This window comes from Cottoperca gobio, chromosome 20, assembly GCF_900634415.1.
Source record: "Cottoperca gobio chromosome 20, fCotGob3.1, whole genome shotgun sequence".
Taxonomy (NCBI): domain Eukaryota; kingdom Metazoa; phylum Chordata; class Actinopteri; order Perciformes; family Bovichtidae; genus Cottoperca; species Cottoperca gobio.
The window spans coordinates 563,611-585,187 of record NC_041374.1 but is presented as its reverse complement, the minus strand read 5'-3'; the positions used below and the strand labels follow the sequence as shown (position 1 = coordinate 585,187).

At 39.8% G+C, this 21,577-nt stretch overlaps 1 protein-coding gene across 1 annotated transcript in view; it reads left to right on the top strand.

The window, feature by feature from the left end:
* The first annotated feature begins 10,379 nt into the window (after nucleotides 1-10,379).
* LOC115025667 (cadherin-12-like) overlaps nucleotides 10,380-21,577 on the top strand; it is an 89,375-nt gene continuing 78,177 nt past the window's right edge. Inside the window, exon 1 of the mRNA XM_029458092.1 lies at nucleotides 10,380-10,650. The gene's annotated coding sequence lies outside the window, so the exon portion shown is untranslated. The remainder of the gene's footprint in view (nucleotides 10,651-21,577) is intronic.

The window sequence follows — 21,577 nt, the reverse complement described above, 5'->3', positions numbered from 1 at the left end:
CGGAGCTTTTCATATGACCCTACCAATATTTTGTGAGGACAGGAATGTCCCTACCAATATTACAGCAAAGTCCTTCACATTATCTTTGTAGGGAAGTCGCATTACATCCTTCAGATGTGCCCTCCAAGAGCTTACGTCTCCAACACCACCTAGCGAGCTAGCATTTGATTGGCTATCTGAATCAAATATCGTACTTAGTGCCAGACACGGGGGAGGCGAGAGCTGATCAGTGTGCTCCAGTTATTAGCACTTGTAATCAGGTTGGACTGCTGTGTGGTACATTCCTCTGACCTGCAGCTCTGCAGTTCTGTGTCTGTCGGACTGTCTGAAGGGAACAATACCATACGAGCGAAGCAATAACGTAATGCACATTGGATGGAATGGATGGACTTATAGACTTTATTTTCAAAAGCATTATGACCAAGAAAATGCTCAGTATGCTTTGAACATGAGCAGAAGATCTTCCTGAAACACATATGAGCTATTAGAGTCCAGGGTTTATGAATCAAATATGAATTAATGTTTCATTGATGCGAATAGGTGCTTAAAGAACTTACCTCCCCAAACTAAATGCACAGAAGATGAGGGAAAGTGACTGCTGCCTACATGTGAGCCGACTCAGCAGGGATACAATTACATGAGAAAAGTTCATCTATAGGAGAATAAATATTTGAAAGCATTACAGAATGTCGGAGAGCCTTACCGCATTATATCTGAAATGTCAACTGGAATTTAGCGTTTTCCTTTACATAAAGACATGTCCGCCATAATGGATGCAGACATGTTCCTACTGTTTACATGTACAAGTGACCCAGAGTAGAAGAAGGTACAAGTTCTGCACCACCTGAGGGGCGAATGGATGTACCTGCATGTGAAACAACACTTTCTTCAAAAGAACATAAATCTCTGCTGAAAGATTAGAACCTTTACATTATTTATTAGACTTGCTCTGAATGTATCATACAGGGGCAACCATTGTGGCTGCATTTATTCAACAGTGTGCTTATAAAGGTACTCTGTTTGGCATACAGCCCTATATTATTATTCCATACTGTTCTTTGCATTGTGGGACATGATCTCCAAAGGCTGAATTATTGATTGATTTTTTTTTTTTTTTTATCCGATTACTTGCTGCCTCCGTTTTCCTGAGGAGGGGGTAGATTAACTGCTTGCACTCAACAGCATCACAGAAATTAACCATGAATGGATTTGTTGTGATTAAAGGAGCAACGCAATCAGCCAAGAACAATAGCTCTCAGCTGTGCAGAAGTCAGCAGAGGTTTGCACCAAACCTCACACTGAACAACAGTCCCCACGGTTAGAGGAGCAAAGCAGATTACAAGAGAAGTGAAGCGCTCTGAAGTTCAGACAAAAGGGTCAGAGAACATCTCTCCTCCACTTGAAGGGACCAAAACAACAGAGCGTCCAATTGAGCTTTTCAGAAATAAACTCAAGTGAATGTGTGCTTTGTGCTGCGATAGGCCATTTGAACCTTCAGGCATTTAATGCAGTATTTGTGTGGTTCTCTCTCTTATTTGTGAAAGTACCATCACGTACTTACACGTGTACGTTATTTTGACGGACTAAGCAAATCAAACGTTCTTAAACATGTCCATGCTGCACATGTCCAGCTCCTTTATCAGTCCCATTAAGTCTTCTCACCTCCTTCAGGCAGGAACAGGGTTATGGTGCATTCTCCAGTGCTTTTGTACGATGAATAAGAGCATCATTCACTTCTACTAACAGGAACACCAAGTTCTTTTTTAGGCAGAGCTGACCAAAGGAACCACTGCTTCCAGCTTCTCAGACAGTGATGTGGATTCTAGTTTTCTAAATCCAAATCTTCCAAACATTTGGAAAGTAAAGATATTACAAAAAATGTGTATTTGTTGTTGCCATTTACTGAAGGTCATTAATATTCCATTTCACATCTTACTCCTGAGACCAATTCTGCTTCCCTAATGCGACCCACTACCTTTCCCTTTCTTAAAATGTGTTTCATTAGCAGGGTTCCTCCCTGAGCCTTTAACACTGTTGAACTGACACAGTCTGGCCTTCCTGACAGAGACCAATTAGTGAGCGTAAGGTTGAACAGCTTGAGGCCCAAGGCTGCCAACCCTACTCTTTAGTGCCTGTTGGAAGAAACCATTTGATAATTATCCCACACTCAACAATACCATCAGCTAAGTCCATTAATGACCAGACCTCTTGCTGGGCATACTGGACCTGTCCACGGCACGTCATAGAAAGGAAATACTGTGCAATAACAACCATTCTTCAAAGCCATTCAAAGGTGTTGTGCAATGGCAAATAAGCCCCCAGCAGAGGCTGCGAACACTCACAGCGGAACCAATTTATTGTGTCTACTTCAGATGTACTGTGTGTGCAGGATGTTTTTTTCAGATTAGTATAAATGGAAAACACATGCAGATTAAAATCTCCTCGTCACTAAGAGCATTCAAGCAGGAAGAGCATTATTTGTCCCGCACAAGCCTGTTGATGTTAGTGAAGGATGTCTGTGATTTCCCTTGCCAACAAACGCATTAAATGCAGAACATCTAAAAACTTCATTTCGTTTGGTAAAAAGAGAAAATTGAAAATGCCCTTGCATGTAAGAAGATCACACACTGTTTCCTCAAAGAGCCTCATTCTGCTGAATATCCCGAGCTTGTTTCCTTCTTACTATCATACACAAATGTGTGTCAGAGAAAAAAGTGCTATAAATTACGTTCACAGCCAAGGACCATATCAAATGATATTCCACTTTTAGCTTACACATTCAGAGGCAACAGCACTTCCCAGCAGCCCCTGGGGAAGATTACTGAAAGAAATGGGGTGGCATTTTTAGCAAGCACCCACTCCATCTGGGGCTTTTTTTTCCATTTTCAGATTTCCCCGCAGAAATGCTATAAATGAAGACAATCCCTTTTCATTAATTTGACACACATGTTGACCACTGATAAACGCTGTATGCCTAATGGATTGGACAACTCATTCAGCCCAGTAAATGACAGTCAAACAAGTGCATGCTCTTTGATGAATTTGTGGGGGAAAAGTGTTTCGGGATGCAACAACCACACGCTTGTTATGGCTTTGACAGATGTGTAGATCAGTATAAAACGCAAAGAACAGCTGGCAGATGCAGCGAGTGAAGGAACTAGCTGCATGTACTCTGATGTGTTTATGAGTTGTACTAATGACATACAGCCGGTGATACAAGTTTATGAAGCTCGTTATTTATTCCCAGAACTTTGGGGTGCCTTGTTTTTCATGGTGAAGACAGCTCCTGAAGGAGAAGGTGAAGGCGGTCATTTGCTGGTATCTTTCTCACCGAGTGTGCACGTGTCTGCGTGTGCATGCAAACCAATCCAGCTGAATATTCATTTAAGCCATGCTTGCCAAGAATGGCGGATCCAGCAGCGCTACAACAGCATCGTTCTGGCTTTAATGACTCTGTGCCAAATGAATTAGACTGACAGCAATTTATTGACCCAATTTTGAAACTGAATTGCTGGAATCATCTTCAGTAACAAATTGGGCTCTGGATGGTAACTGCTGCAGAGCTACCTTGTTTGTTAGTGATATCCAAGCTGCTCGTGAATCATGTGCAGGGCTCATTATTATTTTTATATATATAAAAGAATAAATAAGGGGCATAACGATGGCCTCGTACTCTAAGAAGCAATAGGAAGTAGCCGCAGCATCTTTGGCTCAAAACTGTGTGGGAACTTCTCTCCGCATGCTTCCTGGCTCCCTATGAATTATCCAAATAAGTCATTTGAAAGATAGATATGTATTTTGAAAGGCAAAAACTAAAAACTGGTGAAATATATTATCTATATTGTGTTCTGACCATTTTCAGTGTAAGTCCACGACTACGATTACACGTTTAGACTAAAAGCTATAATCCGTTGATTGTTGCCTTTAGTTTTAGAATTGACAAGATGTCCCTGAATGATCCACATCCATATCTGTGCAAACATCCACTTTGTGATTTTCACAACACATAAATGTTTTTAATAAAATGCATTATGTACCTATTTTAAAGGCCTTTTAGACACCTTTAAAATCTTAAACAATTGATTCTTGTTCAAATGTGTTAAATATTGTTGCCGCCACGTAGATGATCACCTCAAACTTAAATACAAATCATATTTTATTGTTTGAACATATTCATGATAAGCAATATGTAATGTTTTATCCCGCGTTGAGATTATCTCGACACCTAGACGACGCCGAGCCGGGAGCTAAATGTTGGAGCTGAAGGACGAAGCATTCGCTCAATGTCATTTACATACAAACACATTTGCAAACAATACCTCGGCAATCATGACAAATGTCCCATGTTCTGGTACATGACAGAATATCACTGGTTGTGCGGGAGGCTTGTTGGGAGGGAAGACAAATTCAGTTTAAACACATCTGTTGATTGGCCACACCGTGGGAATTCAGAGGATAATAACCCTGTGAAGGCAGTGGGAGAGAGCTGGGATGAAGGGATCTAAATCCGTGCTGTGGACAAACAGGAAAGCCGTTTCCCTGGCATCGTTCTACCCTCAGAGATTACATGTCTCTCGTTTTCATCATAACATCCAAGTTGGCTTGCCACCATTAATGGGACAGACCTCAGTACTTATCCCATCACATTGCAGTGGCCAGAAAAACAGACCACAGTGGAGCAACTGTGTCACTTGCACACCATCGGGTCTAAGAGCGCAGGACGAGAATACGGCGAGAAGTTTGAATACGTTCATTTATTTTTACTACAGCAGGCTGGAGGTGCAAGTCTGCAGCCTGAGTGAAATACTAAAATAGTCTCAATAGGTTCAAGTGTGGGGCTGCGTGCTGCAGTCAGGTGGACAGTGTTAGAAGGTAATATACTGCAGCTGCAGAGCACAATTCAGAGCCTGCGGTGAGTTGAGGCAGTTTCTGCACCACAGCCCTCCTGGCCGTTCAGCACCGTCCTCGTTCACTCGTTCAATATACCTCCAATGCTGGAGGCAAAGCCCATATATGCTGGCCGCTTCATCTCTTCACAGTATTTAATGCGTTTTTTCCTTCCCACTCCAAACCTTTGCCAAATGCTTGCTTGACTACACATCCCTCAGCCATTGCAGCAGACAAGTAATATGGGCTCATTCTGCAGCCGCCCATGGCACTGACAGCAGTGGGCTTGTGTCTGCCAGAATTGATTACTTGAGAAGATTGCTGATCAAATTGTCAAATCATCCAAACTTTGAGACAGTTTTTGCTCGTACCTGCACACAAAATGTGACCCAATTTTATTTGTGGGGCGATTTCTGTGACGTCCACATTTTTGCAGACGAGGCTGACGAGGCTTGCTCGTGTGGATTTTTCTCCCGTACAACCAATGTTTCTCGTGTTCAATATCTTAAATCCTGGTGGAGAATAATTCCTCCAGCATTGATACCGTGCTTTTATCTTCAGCTGCCGGAAGAAAAACATCATCAGGGAAACACGCGCCGGCCTCTCTCAAATAAGCGTTTCTAATCTCTTTCATTAGGTTGGCATTACAGCTTTGAGAAACTGATTAGATGTCTCATTCCTATTGCCTGCGCTGATTGTTGTTAATAGCAACCTGTGTTGCAGGGGGCATTGTCAGACTGAGTGTTTGGCTCACTACGTTCAAGGAACTCTCTGAAACGCATGGCTGTCTTAATTACTGCTCCTTTCAGATCAATGCAACATTGGTTCTGTGATCAGTATTCAGGATTTGAGTTTTCCTTAAGAAACAACATTCTCAGTTGTGCCTCAGGTCTTGATTGTGAAGAGTATTTATGTGAGCGTGCTTGGTCAAAGATGCATTTGCTCTGATTTAACACTTTAGATGTGAATGAGTTCTCAGAACCGAATATGACTATATTCACAAGCAGCGCTCTAAACAGAGGTGTTCAGTGTTGTCACCTGAAATAAAGATGGTCTTATTAAAAGCTTTATAATGCAGTGACAATACATTATAAATAAACTGGTCATGAACATATCATTTGTGTACGTACATGTGAAGACTAAAGGTGAAACGATACATACATCTGCAACAATATATCCACGATCAACAAACCAATATCATTAATGCAAAGCAAACATATCAGCTTCATGCTACGCCTTTATTTTGAAATTCCCAGGGCACGTCTGTCACCAGTTACAGTAATAAAGCTTATAAATCATATAATAATTGCTTTTTGCTCGTTTATACACGTGACCGCTTGTGTTAAAGGGGCATATGATATCGACCCATTGATAGCAGGCCCCTGAACTGAATATGATATCAGTAAATGACGTGTCCGTGTCCAAAGAATAGATGCAATCATATCATGATCACATGTGTGATTGACACCCCGAGTGAAGACGTACTGACTATACCAACAATGTAATATCTTGCCAGAGTAAAAGTAATGAAATGGATGAACAGATATTAATGTGGCCACTACATATGCTCATGTGATCACATCATACTGGGTTAACTGCACTAAACTATATTAATAATAAACCTCCAGTAGTTCAGATTCAGTCTGACCAATCTATTACAATGATTCATTTCTCCAACACAAATGGTGATTCACAGATGGTGTGCGTTTCAGGATGAGGCCTCTCCTGCTGCTAATGGCAATAAGTAGGAGGGGAGGAGGCGGACCAGGGCTCCAGATGCCCTCTTCAAGGCCAGACCTCCCTCAGGACAGGCTGGTCCCGTCTTGAGAGAGGCAGACTGGTGATTCCATTAACTTAGCCACTAATAAGAACTACACCTGGGTCCTTGTCCTGCATCACGTCCCCATCCATCAGCCCACCCCACGTCATCACAGCCAGGCTCCAGGACAGTCACGAGTGGAAAAGATATAAATAAATAATTCGAGTAAAACAGAAATTTCTCTTCTCCACAGACCTAAAACAAATAAAGAAATCAGCCTAGAGATGAAGTTCATTGGGAGTTTACTACATCGCTCTGGATAATATAATGACCTGGTCTGATATACTGCACGGCTGCACACATGTATTATAACAACAGCAGTAAACAGAAGAGCTAATCATTAAGAAAAGTCAAAATCCACAATCTGTACACATCTGAACAGCAAGCCTCACTCACAAGTCAGTTATATCCTTTAATATACACCGAGGCCAACGACACATCTTGTAGTGTAATTACAATCGGTATAAATAAAGCTTCAAGCATTTGAACTTCGACAGCGAAAGGTGAACCTCCTAAAGAGCACCTTTTAGCTTCTTGGTACAGATGGCCAGGATACACACATGTTCTGCATTTTGCATTTCTTACGTTATGTACCTTGCCCTCCAATAGCTACTGCAGTTGCCCAATAACATTTTAAGAAAAAGAAAAATGAGCAGTTGCACTCCTCTGGTGGCCAATTAAAGTTAACAGATAAACCAATTGCAATTAATTCAGAATTATTACTGTGCATTAGTTTTACAATGTAAATACTCCCTTAGCATATTAAATACTCACAGACATTATAATTAACTGTAGTGTCTTTTGAGATCCGTAAGCAATATTTCAATATCAAATATGTGGATATGGTCCCGTGTCCAAATATATGTTGATTGTTTAAACTCGTGTGACTATAATGAGAGTCAGGTGGGAGGACATTTTGACTGTCCGGTCTTTTTCTACGTATTTATTTAAGTACTTTAAATGTTACTATTCAAATAAACCTGAACTATAGAAACATAACTTACTAACCATTATGATATGTAATGTTTTTGTCAGTTAGGTGCGTGCTTGTGTGCTAAACAGCATTTGACTCTTATTTGAACACATGAGTTGTTGAGGCCTTAAGCCGGTGTTTACTGTATCAGTTCTGAAGGTTATGTTCTCCAAGCTGAAACCTCCATCATCTTGGCAGTGCGCCTACATGACTTCCCTGTAACGTACCATGACCTTCAATTAAATGTCATTCAATCCTTTGTATGGACTGTTGCCAATGCACTTGTTCTCTGTGTGTCCTGCATGCATTCTAGTGTGGGACACTCCTGTGTCCCGTGCAGCAGTTGGCCAGTCTGAAATGCTCTGATTGACGCCTGACTCTGAGCATCCGTTCCACCTCTTGCTTAGCTGAGCCTGTGCCAAGAGGATTAAAAATGGAGTCCTCTAGGGCCATGCCATGCCATCTGGACAGGGTTGATCTGGGAGCAGGGTTGTCAGCCAGGACTGCTGAGTGTATAAAATGCAGCATAGCTAAATTCAAATACAGCTTTCAGCTTTTTTCACTTCAGTGTCAATTTAGTGTTCTTTTTCTTTCACCTTCTGCTGACAATGGAAATGGGACGATTGTCAAATTGCAGTAACTGTGGGATACTTCAGTGTAATATTCCACAACAATTTCAAATGTGTTGTTTCCCTTTAGATAAAATGCCTCTTGCTGTCAAGCACTCTACTGTTGTAAGTTAAGAAAGAGAAGAATGTATTTTTACAGGTAATTGAAGAAAATTGCTCTTAATTATATTACAAGCGAGCTGGTTGAGAACGTAGCAGAGGTTTTGATTGTATTAATAAAAAGAGTCATTCTAAGCAATGGGAAGGGAAGTAAGGGATTTTGTGTGTCTGTGAGCCCTGTCCATCTTTTAAAGACAGTCAAAATGAAATATAGGGAGGACTAAATGCTAATGCCTCAATAACCTTTTCCATAGAGTGATGTGTGCCACCTTTGATTCCTCCACCACATCAAGGTCTAATTTTAAAAGGTTAAAGCTGGTAGTTGCTCCTCAATATGCCAGGGAGATCCAATATGACATATGTATTCTGCATGACCAAGTAAGGCAGGGTAGCAGTGCATCAAATCATGCAAAACAAGAAAAAGGGAATTTAGGTCACCATCAGCGACAACTGCCAGACTTCAGAGAAACCCGTAAAGTTTTGATGTTTTGATGATGTAATTCTTCCTCTGTGGTGATATCTGTTGGGAATAGCGGGGGAGGTGCTGAGTTTCTTTATTAGCTCCGTCTCTTTGAGAGGTTATGGGTATTAGCAGGAACCAGCTGATGCCTCCTCTTCCAACTGGTTTCCCCCCAAAACCCCACCCCAACACCAGATAATCCATTTACCCGTGTACGTCATCTCTTTCTAGCCAGCACACATCACAACAGCAACAATATACCTCTGCACACACACAAATATATATCACTGCACTCAGTCATTACCCAACGTTAACCTTGGGGTTACCTGATCTCATGTTGATCCTAATATTTACTTCAAACCAAAAGCTACAACCACCACTGACCATAGACTCATCCTAATCTGGCATGTTGCCAAACATAAAATTAAAATGTATATTAAACCTTATTCTAAGCCAGTAACACCAGCTCAAACTTTACTACCATTTAGGACGAGCTGCAACTAAAATGGTTTAATGTGCCACTCCAATATACATGTTGTGTAAAGGACATGCCTTTTGGCATAAAATTGGTCCCCAGAAGCAACAAATTAAAATGTTACCAGCTGTGTTTATCTGCCAATATGGTTGCCATTGGGTCTCTATGCAAATGATCACCATTTACGTCGGTAAACGGCACCAAATCAAAACCTTTTATTTGAAACTATCAGCACAACGCAGTAATCGTCAGCTTCCTATTGCAGTGTGAAGGTAACGCACACAATGTGGCTTGCAAGTCACAGTTAAAGGACCCAGTTTGTTTACATTAAGCCCCTTCCCCTTGCTGGCTCAGCTGTCAGTCAAACAAGGATAATGGACCCCCACAGTACCACACCTTCCACGTAAAGGCCCGAACCCCCCCAAACTTTTACAAGACATTACTGGATAGAAGCAAAAATAAACAGGTTTTTTTCATCCTTTCCAAGAAAAGATTAATTAAATGCACTTCTGACTGAAAGAGTGAGAAGTTATCTCATTGCAGTTGGGACCTTAGAGGATGTGCAAGCTCATGAGCTCTGGACAAAAGAAGCATCTCCAAGTGTCTCTCCAATTAGAATATCCCCGGTGACCACAGCACACACCACTGGCTCTGTATGCGTGTCATTGGGGGGTTTGGGGGCGGGGTGCTTGCTAGTTTGCTCTAATCTGCTTCATGATGAAGATCCCCTAGTGCTCAGGGGACCTGACGAAAGAGAGGGGGGGTTGAACTACTGCCTTACGCCAATGCAATCACGACTGTCGCTCGACACTGAGCCAGCAGCGCTCACAAACCCTCTCACATTCCCTCTACCTCTCTCTTCCCTTCACACACACACACACACACACACACACACACACACACACACACACACACACTTCCTCTCTCACTCTCGGATGCACACACACAAGCTTCTTTCTCTCACTTCACCGCTCTGTCTCCCTCTCTCTCCCTCTCTCCCTCCCTCAGTCGTCATTCTGTAACTGCACCGACGCGCTCCACTTTGGTACAGCTCCCGTGTATTCTCCAGCTATTCCAAAGCCGTTTTCTCTGTAACTCTCGCAGCATCTGTTCTGTTCCAGCGTGGGCTTCAACTGTACACAGAGCGGGATAATGAAAGACAGGCACCAAAGACGAAAGCAGGCTAAGAGAGGGAATTAAAAGAGGAGTAAAAGCAGCAAAGGGGAGAGTGTGCTCTTGCAGAAAGGACAGTTTGATTCAGTGATTATTTGGATTAAACTGGCTGCGCTCTAAAGTGTCACACTAAAGGTAAGTGCATCTTCTTTTTCTGCCTGTAGGCATTTCACACGTACCCTAGTTTTCACCTTCGTAGAAACGGTACAGATTTTCAGCAACTCCACTTTTACTTGGTTTGTGCAGTTGATATACATTGTAGAGCTTGTTGACGGAGCTTCTCAGAACGGAAGGTGTTTTATTCCATGTTGTTATTGCCATCATTCTTTCTGCGAACACAGTGACACTTCTTACTATCAGCTGATGAAATGTGCTTCAGACATGCCCTTGACGATGTTTCAACCAAAGGAGTTGAGAGACACGAGACTGCGGTTCAAGTCCGACGACCGCAGATACTTAGGCAGTTGTGCGTCTCGTGCCTTCTGTCATGCCTCGTAGAGGGAAATACATTCAGTAGGTGTCAATAAAAGCCGATTGGTTCACATGTCAGACAACACTTCGCTCTGACTGTGCTGACCCCATTTGTAGGTCTGAGTTGAGTTTTTGCATATGAAAAGGTTCTGTAGCTTTTCAACTGTGTTGGAGGGTTCAACACTGATCATCACACCACGGCATGGCAAGTGGTTTTGCCAAGTTGATCTAAGCTGCGTGTAAATAAACCACCAAACTACAAATCGTTTTAACCACATTTAATTTCCGTTTGTATACAACTGCAATGAAAATGTGAATTTGATAAAGTAATAGTCTACTCTACATGGAAATGACAGCCTTAATGACAACCTTGTGTATTCAGTTTAAATGTAACAGTGTTTACACAGTGCAGTGCTAATAAAACGACTTTCAGTTGAGAGCCAGAGCACTCTGGGTCTGATGGCTCAATCACCGGCGTGAGATTATTCCTTTTGTTTGCACACAGTGTATATGAGCAATATTATTAGGGGCTAAAAACATTCTAGTGTAGTGTTCAACAGGATTAGAGAGAACAATGTGAGAGGATATCAAAGAGGCTCGACAATCTGATTTGCTGAGGAACATGGGATCACAGATGCAACCTTGCCCCCCGCTCTGCAGCAGATGCTCATTCGGATGAGCCAGAAAGAAATATAAAAAGGACACAAAATATAGAAATGTACCCTGTAGCAATTCTGAGCCACATCTGCTGTGAACTTATACATTTGTTTGTTACGTCAGCAGTCCCACTGGAAGTTGTTATAACATCCACTTTGCATCTCTTCAAATATTCCAAGGCAGTTATCTCAAGTACCGTGTTGCATCTACAGTCTGAGCACCTGGCGGCCACAGAAACACAATGACTCTTGTCTCTCCTTCAGATTACTCACTTAGCATTCTCAATATGCGTTGAACGTTATTCCAGTCTGACTGAACAGCCTTGTGAATTCTTGCACAGGTTTTCAAAGTCAATCCCATCTTTGCTTACAGATTACATAAGAAATAAGCCTTCCACTACTTTAAGCACATCTAATGTAACTCACTTTAGTGTCAGAGGCACTGATTCTCCTTATCAGCATTCAGCTCAAAACACCTGCTTTGGAATAATCAAATTACGCTGCAAGGAGTCCACTTCCAGAGGAGAAGAGGAGCTGGACCCTCCGAGTACACAGAGGCTACTGTGCAGAAAATGAGCATTCAGGGCATGCAGCCACCAACCACTCAGGTATTAAACTGCATTAGAAGGGATAAATGAAGAGACACGTATTATACTTTTTGTAATATATTAAGTGTTGATAGTGACACTACCAGGCTTAGGTGCATATCGTGACAAAGAATTCAGTGACTGAGTGAAGTGGAAGTTTTCCTGCAGTTTTTAAACCCATTTAATTATACAGTTTTACTCTGCAATCAAGTTTGATTAGTTTTAGGGATTTATGATTACTTTAACTCGAGACATTACCACTTTGGTACGAGAGACAATAATGCTGGATTGTTTTTGGTACAAGCTCATAAATGACTTTGTATTAAACGAGCGTGTATGGTACACCATCATATCATGTTTATTTTTAAATGTCCATCTATCTTAAAGTGTTTTTAAATGCTCATTCAGGAGCAGAAGAGCCAAAGCAAAACGTGTTATCAATTACCTTCATGGCCCGACAGTCTGCCACAGCAAGACAGCAAGACCTCTTGTCAGGGTGAATGAAGTCTCCATGTGCCTCCCTACGCTGACTGTGTCCATGTAAATTTAATGGAAAGACTGAGTGCTTTGCGGCAAATTAAAGCACATGTCCACTCAGCTGTCATCAGATCTTTGAATCCTCTGCACTGATTGATGAGGAGGCGCTGTTATTTATGGGATGGTCTGCAGCCTTTATCGTAAGCGGAACTGCAGTGATCAGTCATCCGGATATGCTACATATTACTGCATTTTGAAGTAAGTGTCCATCAAGAGCCCTCGGCTTAAATAGAATCAATACTTAAGATTATTTGGAGTCGTCAGACTCTTCACCTCGGGCTCTTCAATCTCCGCCGCAACTCAATGGACTATATTTATCATTCCGCTCTAAATCAGTTGCAAGTGTGCATATGTGAATCTATATGCGTGTGTGTTGAGCTTGAAACCGTGTCCGTCCGTCTGCATTTCTGGATCACCATAAGATATAATAAGCTAACTGTCAGAAACTTGCTTGCACAGTTTAAAGCATCCGAATGTTAATCAGAAGAGGATTTGGTTGTTCCGTCTGTAGTCTCAAGGCCAATCTCTATTGTGCTTGTATGAACGTGCTTTGTGTCGAGCAGCAATTTCTCCCGCAGCGAGCCTCACTCTGCCAAGACCCCTGCAGACCTCTCAGACAAGGCTCTCCCCGGCTCTCAGAAAATCCCCAGCAAGAGTCCTAAACATCTCAAATTAAAGTCTTAGAGTGATGGATGACTCTTAATCTCCTGGAGATATTGTGCACGCTTCTGCTCTGAATGATGGGCAACTCCTCTTCACTTCACTTAGCAATTATTTATATAGATTTGTCTCTGTTCATTTGTCAGCTGTTTGAACATGCTGTTTCTTCCTCTGTGGTAGGAATACCCTGCAGAGCTAAAACATACCAGTGTCTACAGCCTACTGATGCTAAAGGCGTTTTCTTGAAAGCGAACAAATATACCCTTCCCTGTGGTATACGCACGTTGTTGGAGTTGGTGGTGAAAATAGAAGAAGTAGGAAGTATGCAGTTACCAGAACATACCATGATCAGACCAAACAGTGAGCACAGTATGGTGTGCTATGTGAGATACAAGGAGAGGCTACTGTGCAGAGTTTGAACATTGATTATTACTCATATTTGAGCACTGCTGTGCCTTATCTTAGAATGGCCACAGTTGGAGAGGTTGAGTTTTGTGAAACTTCATTGATATTATTAAGCTGCTTTTCTTGGCTTTACAATTCCACTTGAGTGGATTTCCATACACAACCATTTCCTTTGAAGATGTTTAGAGGAAAGTCCAACGTGAGGTCAGTTCCTTTTGTTAAAATACTTTATGAACTTTCTTTCATACATGTTCTGAAAACTGCACAGCAATGTTTTAAAATAGCACGGAGCCTTTGTGCATCTGAATACATGCGTGCCATCCCTTTGAGAAATCCAGCCACAGATTCTCAGCCAACGGTTGTGGTCATAAAAATCACTGGAGGCCATGCACAGGCACCAGCACAAGTGGATGATAGAGGGTGTTTCTCTGCCAATGCCTTTACTCTACTATTCATAAAGTTGTTTGTTGTGTCTCCATAGTTGGCAAGCAATGAATAACATGTTTTTATTACTTGCCAGAATCCAAAAGACAGCCAATTAGCAGGTTATATTTGCAATCCCCATCCTTTATATTTGTGATGAAATGTTTTCTATGTGACACATTTAATCACCGGGATCCATCCAAACAATATACAGTCATCTCCGGCTGGCCTTGACTCAATAACCTTAAACACAACCTCACTGGCCCCCAATGGCATCTTGGGAAAGATTTCCTGTCACACAGGTGAATGACTATTAGTTTACTGACCCTAGAGGTAGAGGGAGATGGTAATGATTTCTAGAGAGGGTGCTAGGGGGCCTTTCATTATAGGGACTGAGCAGCACTCCTGTAGTAAAGTGTAAGGTAGAAATAGATATGGAATACACCATTCTGGCGAATTGATTAAATCTTGCAGATGAGTCCTAGGCTATCAGGCTACCTGCCTTTTTGAAAGATAATAGTGTTGAGCCATCAATACAATTCATACATCTTAGTTTTCAATTAACTTGGGGTGAAAAAAAAGCACCGGGTGCAATCTGTCAGTACGACACTTTACTTATTATAATATGACCAATAAGATACAATACTATTTATGGATGTTGGCGTTAGGGATAGCACTACCTACCTACTATTTCATTATGCATCCATTTGGTAAACTCAAACTCAAAGCCATTTATTAAACACAATGATTTAACAATTAATAGATAAACAGTGGTAAAACACTGGACAAAGTGAAAAAGTAATATATGCCATTTCCATAAAATCCAACAACGATACCGACGTGGTAATAATAATAATAATAATAATAATAATAATAATAATAATAATGAGCTTTATTTGTATAGCACCTTTCATACAAGAATTGCAGCCCAAAGTGCTTCACAGCAAAAATATAACAATTACTACAAGGACAGAATAAGAGAATGTACAGAACAATAATCACAGTGCTGATGTACACGAGTCTGAAGTACCATTATAAAAATAGCAGAATTAAAATAGTATAAACAACATTGGAGATCATGTCTAGTTTCTGTATCTGTGCCATACTTAACAACCCTCCTGCCAGGAAATCACATTCATCACACCATTCTTGTAAATGTTTTAAACTATCATAGCCATATGTTGAAAGCATGAAATCAACAATGGGCCCCTGCGGCCCTTCAGCTGCTTTACTCCCTTCGGTTAAAGCCAGTCTTTCTCCAATCTTTCAGAGAAAATTCCTCTTTCTCCCATGGTAACACAGCACGTCAAAGTAACATCGTATTATCCCACGACTCCAAATATTCTTTCCTGTGATCTAAATCATCTAAAGCAATAAGTAGTGGTTAAGTTGCCCACTTTTAAAAAACCTCAAGCAGCAACAGTGTTTCCCTGTTCCTATTTTCAAGAAGCCTCTGCAAGTAATTATACCCTACATATATACGGTGTGCCACGGAACATTTTCACATGTATTCATCCACGTCAAAACTAATCTTCATTTCATTAAAGAAAGCGTGCTCCTTAAATCACATCATTTCCCAGAGCAGCAGATAGCACCTTCCTGTGAAGCACCTCTCACAAACTATAACACATCACATTTACCTTAACACACCTGAGCAAGTTACCCTCTCCAGCATATAGACTACTTTACATGCACCCGATGCAGTAGACATTTTTTGTCCATTTCCCATCTGTTCAGTAATCCCATCACAGTATCTTACACTACCTGCATGTATCATTCTGTCCTGATACTGTGCTGCGTATTGTAGAAGTTAACCTACATTTTAAGGGGAAAGAAACTCCACAAAACTACAGTTGTGAGTACAAACGGAACTAACCACGATGCACATTGAGCAGCTCCTTCGTGTGGTTTACACCATCAGAGGTGCATGTCCAAGTCTGTGTGCACAGAAAGGCATTTTGAAGTTGAATTTAAAATATTTATCCATGGAAGTCGCTCCTTCTAGTATCTCTTCCTCTAATCGTTATCGTGGCAGAGAGGAAAATTATATCATAACTTACTGGAGGAGAACAGAGGCTGAGCTAGCACAGCAGCAGGCAGCAGCTTGATATGCTAACTGCAAATCTCAGTTGCACTTACCCATGAAATATCAGCCTGCTGATGTTTTATTATCATGTTCGGAGTGTATACCAGGGTTAGGCTGCCACTCAAGTTACCCACTGAGATACGAAGAGGTTCCACTCCGTTAACACAGCTACATTAAAGGGTGTTCAAAATGCAATGAAACTCTGTCTTTGCTCTTTTTACAGATTCATTCAATTATACTGAACTATGGATTTTGCAATAAACTTTATTTTCCTCTTCTAAAAGCAGAAATATAACAAAACACTTCTAAGGACAACAAAGAGTGTGCTGATGATGTTATCTGTAATTAGTGAAACCAACACATTTTATATGATGATAGGTGAGAAACTTGGCTAACGCACCGAGGGAAAGTGAGCAGCAAAATCTGGCAGATTTGTCATTAAATGACAGATGTTGGAACAAAGCACACAGGGACATTTGGATAACATTAATCTGCCAAGAGGAAGCAGACATGTCAAACCAATCAAAAACTGTTGGAGCAAAACAATCTGAACTGTTGCCTTAGATGAGCGCGTGAGGACAAAGAAACACGTCCCTCTGTATCCATTCATGCGTAGCTTTCAACAATACCTTAGTGGAAAATGTCATTGAGGAGACATTGTCTTCAGTTTCTGAGTTTACTGCTAAGAAGAGTGCAGATTAACATAAATCCCTCCCCCATGCAGCTAAATCATTGTGACTCTTGAGGACATCATTTTTGTGTACAGTGTTTTTTTACTTAACAGTGTACCATTTCAGGGGGTTGGTCCTCAGGCTTTATATAAACCATGAACCTGGGGAGTGATAAAGCATTGCACTTCCTCCATTAAAGAGAATAAGAAATCATCTTGACAGATCTTATATCTTGGCCTGGGTGAGTCCTCTTATGAGCGAGACTTCCTCAAGGTCAGCGTGATGGTACTTTCCTCACTGTGTGCTGTGCCTGTGATGAATAGGACACGGGGGCCCGAAGAGGAAGTGAAGATTAAAGAGACGACAACATCCAGGTGCCTTTTAATTGTTAATGTCAAACATTTTTAAAGAGAAAGACATCAAACTTTGGTTTGGTTAAATAAGTCCCATGATTTAATGCAGGGGTGTCAAACATGCGGCCCGGGGGCCAAAACCGGCCACCAGAGGGTCCAATCCGGCCCGTGGGAGGACTTTGCAAAGTGTCAAAATGAGTTGTTTTGATCATAAAGTAAACTACAGTTCCAGATACCTGTAACACAATGTGTTGTGCCTTTGTAGATACACTGATCTGTAAGTTGTAACACACGTGTGTAAATGATAAACTAGTAATATTGTTGAAATTGCAACTTTATTTAAGAAATTTCATAATATTTTATAAAAAGAAAGTTTGAACATTTCCAGAATATATTTTGCACTAAAACGAAGGGAACATGTGGAGCTTGTGGTTATTTATATGTTGTCATGCTGTGATGTTACTGGTCCGGCCCACTTGAGATCACATTGTGCTGCATGTGGCCCCTGAACTAACACGAGTTTGACACCCCTGATTTAATGTCTATAGACTTATGGTTTAGATGCTTTGACATCAAAGTTTATTTTATATATTTAAGCCACAACAGTTAACAGTAAATGTCCATCAATTGATAATACATATATGTATTAATTAAAGGGTTTATTTACTTTATTTAAGATTAGGTAGGCTTAGGTTGAGGTTTTACTCATTTTAAAACATGAAGAAACTTTTAAAACAAAAAGTTACACTAAAGTTTTAGGCCCTAAGTTAACACAAGTGTCAGGGGACCTACTATAAAAGTGCAGATAGGAGTGTTTGATATCAAAACAGTTCATTTCTAACGAACTCTGGACAATTCAAATAAAGTTTTGCTGAAATCTAACACTTTGAGAGGGCAGCCTCACCAGAGAGGGCAGAAATGTGTTTCTAGTGGGCTTCACAGAAACGGTATTTGAAAAGGAAAGGATTGGAATCGAGAGAGTTGGGTTTTTTTTTTTTGTCAAATGCTTTGGTCGCTGCAACAGACAGATGAAAATGTGGCAACAGCATCAAACCGTCTCTTTCTCGCCTTGTACAAGACGAACTGGTTGGCGTAGCTGGTGCCGTCAGCACTTATTAGTCCATGCAGATGGTTGTGCAGGTGTTGTAGCAGCTTCTGTGTCCTGTGTCTAAAACCAACCAGTTTTAAGTATTAATGTAGTGCTGGATTCACAAAGCAATTCCATTTAATTATAAAAAAATCTATTTAAGGTTTAACACTGAAAGCCCATTTATTAGGCTACCGCAGAATCACTGAGTATTTTATTTGATACAGTATCATACGCCCTTGGGCTCAAAGTCATGAAAATCCATAGAGGAGCTATTAATTTGTAGAAATACCTTTAAACTTTGTGGAATCAAGGATTCCTTTGGAAAGATGAGAAATAACTACCACTGCAAAGTGTTGTATGTGATTGATGGCTGCTGATGTGCTCGATTTGACTTTATTAAAAGTGCAACGTGTGGCACAAAGCAAATTAGACTGTACAGATGTCAGTGCATTGACCCCAGTAACGAGCATATTTAAGTGTCGACGCTCATTTTATGAGCGCTGGAAGTTGTTGTCACTATACAGAGAGGTCAGTTATACTCTCCACAGTGGACACAGGAGTGGCCTTTGTTACCCGTCACAGGTTCAGTTTTACTCTTCATGTTTCAGCACCACGAGTCAGAGGCAGCTCAATTCACAAACAAACCCCAAAGGCTCAGAGCTCTGTGTTTGACAGCTGTGACTTAGCCTACTGAGTTTTACTGATGAGCAAGGGTCCGCTGATTTCATTGTGTCGAGCATAAACAACCCTCTGCCCAGTCACCCTTGTGCGAGGCCTCCTCCAGCCTCAAATCTGATGGTCTACACAATCCACTGGACTGACAGATCCATCATCGTCCTTATACGAAGCCATAAATCACTCGGGTTGTGTTTTGGGAAACATCTTAACTTTAAATTGGATAAGTTTCGGATTCTGTAACTTCCAGTTACATAAGCTGCATGGTATTATTGAAGATGTATAACAGGGCATTCCTTACTGAAATTGGCCGCATGCGTTTGAGGTTTCATGTGAAATGGACTGAGCACCTGCAGTGACCTGCACCTTTAGCTCTCTGAATCATAGAACCACATTCATTACTGTTCTCACAGACATCCCTCACTTGTACTTGAGTGACAAATGAGATGCATTAATAAAACGGTGGGTGTGCATATGTTTTACAGCACTTCAAAAGATTCAACATTACATTTTTAGGAGAAGTTGTTCTTTCTTCCCTCTAAATCAAAATGTTGGGCACAAAGCTTTGATTACTTTTCTGGAAGGATGAAGTTTAGCCTCTAACCAAAACGCACTATGCAATGCTTCTTATTTCATTATGCAGACCTCCGTTGACTGCTAATGTATTCTGCCATGTTGCACATTTACTCTTAATCCATAATGCATTTACTGTAAATACAGAAAACTATTCCGAACTCTGTGGCTCTGATATTTAGAGATCAAGCTAATAATTCAAGGGTAGTGATCGTGGCTTAGATGCAAATGTAGTGCAATTACAACAAGCCACTGTGTAAATATGAACAGGAAAAACCATTTACCTTCCACCTCAAAAACATAATTAAAACAGAGCGGACGTTTTTAGGCGAGTGATAATTATGTCCCCACATGGTATAGTAAGTGACAGCATGACGTGTGCATGTGGATACACAAATCCTGCGTGGTGACTGTGTAAAAGAGAATAAAATGGGCAAATAACTGGGACAACCGCTCAAGAAACGCATGGATGATCTGTTATCTTATCATATGAGCATGAATTACATAATTAACAGTTGCTCTGGGGAAATCATGATGTGGTGCTTGAAGCTGCTGAGAAAGCGTAGTGTCGTCACAGACAGATGATGTCTCAGTGGCTGCTCATCAACCCTTAATCAATTTGCTTTCCCTCACTTTGGAAAATCTGCACAGATTAATTGTTTCACTTAACAGACGATGTTAATGTGACAGGGTTATACGACTATGTTCCAGAATCTTATGTTAATAATAACGACAAATGCATCCATAACACAATGCTTCTACATATTGTGATTAAAAGCCTACATGGGATATCTATCTATATATATAGATATCTATATATATCTATATATATAGATATCTATATCTATCTATCTATCTATATAGATATATATAGATCTATCTATCTATATCTCTATATATCTGTGTATATCTCTATATATATATATATATTCTATCTATCTATTATCTAATCTATCTATATATATATCTTTATCTATCTTATATATATCTATATATATTTATCTATATATAATTTAATACAATATACTATATATATATATATCTATATATATATATAAATATATCTCTATATCTATATATCTATATCTATATATATACATAAACATATATATATATATATAGTATATATTTCTATATTATCATATACAATAATTATACTTATTAAATATATATTATATATAACATAACATATATCTACTACATATTATATATATATATATTATAATTTATATTATATACATACTATCTATATACTAACTATATACATATATATATATACATATATATATATAATATATATATCTATATATATATATATATATTATACTATATATATAATATATATCTATATATATATATCATATATTATATATATATATCTATCTATATATATATATATATATATACACATACTCTATATATCTATCTATTATTATCATATATTCTAGTATCTATATATTTCATCACTTATATATATCATATATCATCTCATAATCTCATATATATTAAATCTCACTCACTTATATTATTCTCTCTTATAACTCATCCTTACTTATCCTCATATATCTCTATCATATATATCATCTATCTATCTCTCCCCCTCCTCTCTTCGTCTATATATATCTCAGTTGTCTATCTCCATCTATCTCATATTTCCCATCTCCCTACAACCATTATATCTACCTAAACATCTTTCATATATCATATAATATTAACACAACATATATATGTATTATACATACACATATATATGTCCTATATATATATATCACATATATATACATAAACATATATATGTCATTATATATCCAATATAATAACATATATATATATAACTATATATCAATAATATATTTAATATGTAATACTAATATT